This window comes from Molossus molossus, unplaced genomic scaffold, assembly GCF_014108415.1.
Source record: "Molossus molossus isolate mMolMol1 unplaced genomic scaffold, mMolMol1.p scaffold_m16_p_7, whole genome shotgun sequence".
Lineage (NCBI taxonomy): Eukaryota > Metazoa > Chordata > Mammalia > Chiroptera > Molossidae > Molossus > Molossus molossus.
The window spans coordinates 112,032,279-112,034,578 of NW_023425401.1; positions in this window are offsets into that span (position 1 = coordinate 112,032,279).

Below are 2,300 nucleotides of genomic sequence, written 5' to 3' on the forward strand. Positions count from 1 at the left end.
GAGGCCCACACCTCAGCCGCTGGTGTTTTTTGCCTTTGTTTTGTTTTTTGGGGGGTTGTCGCTGCAAACCTGATCGATTCATAGGTCCCCAACGTATCACAACGTGTACAGCTCCTGTTTCGCGGGTGACGGTCCTGCGTGGGTGGGGGCCGCTCGCCCGCCCCATGCCGCCCCTGGGAAGGGCCTACGTTGATTTCACCGGCCGGCATGGGGGCTGCCCTGCTGGTCCCAGAGAAAAGCGAGGCCACACCAGCACAGGACCGCATCCCAAGTCACGCGTGCGGACGACGGGCTCCTGCAAGCAAGGTGCCCCTGACGATGTTCACACCTTCCTTCGCCAGATGCACTCTGGGAGCAGAGAAGGATGGCCTGCCCGACCTCCAGTGTGCAGAGGTGACCCCACAGACGGTCTCGTTTTCTTCCGGGGACATCACGGAGCTGCTTAACACCAGACCCACTGCGCAGGTGGGGGCGGGAGGGGCGTGTCAGGAAGAAGATCGTGCCCGTCTCTGTGCACAGTCTGCGGAGTCTCAGCTCTCCCCTCCCCCTCCCAGAGCACCTCTGGACTGAACCGTTGACCTTGGCTTTAGAGGAGGTGTCCATCAAGGCCATGAACAAAAGCTCAGGGGATGACAAAGCACCTGTTTGTTTGCGAGGGAAAGGGCTTCGTGTCAATTTTGGGGGAGCAGAGGTGAGGGATAGGAACGAGGGAAGTCGCGGGGGAAGCTACAGCTGTAGGAACAGGGCAGGAAGCATTTAAAACGGAATCCCGCTCTTTACACCTAAAAATATAAAGCTGTCAGTGTTCATTAAGGACGGAGCAAATGAGATCTAGACAGTGCCAAATAATTAATGACTTTAATAACCCTAATAAATTTGGATTTCATCAAAACCATGTTGCCCATCACGGACGCTCCCCCGCCAGAACGGGGAGCCGCGGTGGGTGGGCTACCACCTGTGTGGAAGCGGACGCCGCTGTCGTCTCTCACAGGTACATCAATTATCATTAGAGAGCAATAAGAAGGCCGGAATGGACTTCCCCGGCCCTTGGGTACGAGGGCCTCGCCTTGGAAATTAAACCCATTAATTGTAACTGCTCTGCTTTTGTGATCCCACCAGTGATGCACCAAGGAATTCCTCACCCTGGCCTTCATGCCTGTCTGTTCATTAGGGGTCTGGATTTATTCGTGCCCCAAATCGCACCGAGAAAGGGTCCTGCGATCATGGTGCTGCAGACGACAGCTCAGAACCTGACTGTGAAATGTCTGTCTGGAGCCGGGACCAGGGCCGCGGGGTGTTCAACGGCGTCAGCACCCTGCCCCGCATGAGGATGGAGGCATGGTTCTCACCTGCTGCGTGGCGAACATTTATTTTTATTTTATTTTTTATTTTTTTTTAATCCTCATCCGAGGACATTTTTCCATTTTTTGTACAGACAGAGTGGGAGGGAGAGAGAGGAAGAGAGAGAGAGAGAGGGAAACATCGATGTGAAAGGGACACATTGAGTGGCTGCCACCCGCACGACCAACCAGGGCCGGGGACAAACTGCAACCGAGGTACATGCCCTTAGCGGGAACCGAACCCGGGTCTCTCCGGACTGCAGGCGGACGCTCTAACCGCTGAGCCAAACCAGCCAGGGCCGAACATTTATTTTTAAATAAAAGTTTCTTTAATGGCACCTGGCATTTTTTCTGACCATTCCGGGGGGCTGTCATTTGGACTCATTGGTGTTGACCTTGGCTTCCCTCCAGCCCACCGGGTCGGCTGGAGGAGCACAGCTGAGCAATAGTCAACAGGGTTGCTAGGGGAGCAGGCCCTCCGCCGGTGGGTGTGGGCGCGGGCAGCTGGTGCCGGCACCCCGAGACCCGAGGCCTGTGGGACATCCAGCGGGTGGGCAGCTGTGTCTGGAGCTCAGAGACCCCTGAGCTGGACTAGCAGGTGGGGGCTGCCCCGTGTGGAGGAGGGAGAGACAGTGTCCCAGGACATGAGGGGCAGGATCGATGGGGGGGCCCCGAGGGCCACATCTTCCCGCTATTTTTGCTTCTGCCGCCCCTTCCTGGCTGTCCCCCTGTCCAGTGCAGTTCCTGCTGGCCTCACCTCTCAGGCTGGCTGCTTTGTAGTTCTCCGTTGATAGTTCTTGGGGTACTGTGTGACCTTGCACCAGACAGGAAGCTTCCTTAGGACAAGGTGTTCAGATACTGCTCTGCTCGGTGACCTCACCTGCATGACACTGTTCCTGGTCGGAGACCCTGACAGTGTTGTTGGCTCAGCATGGCTGTGAAACATCCCACAGGGGTCTC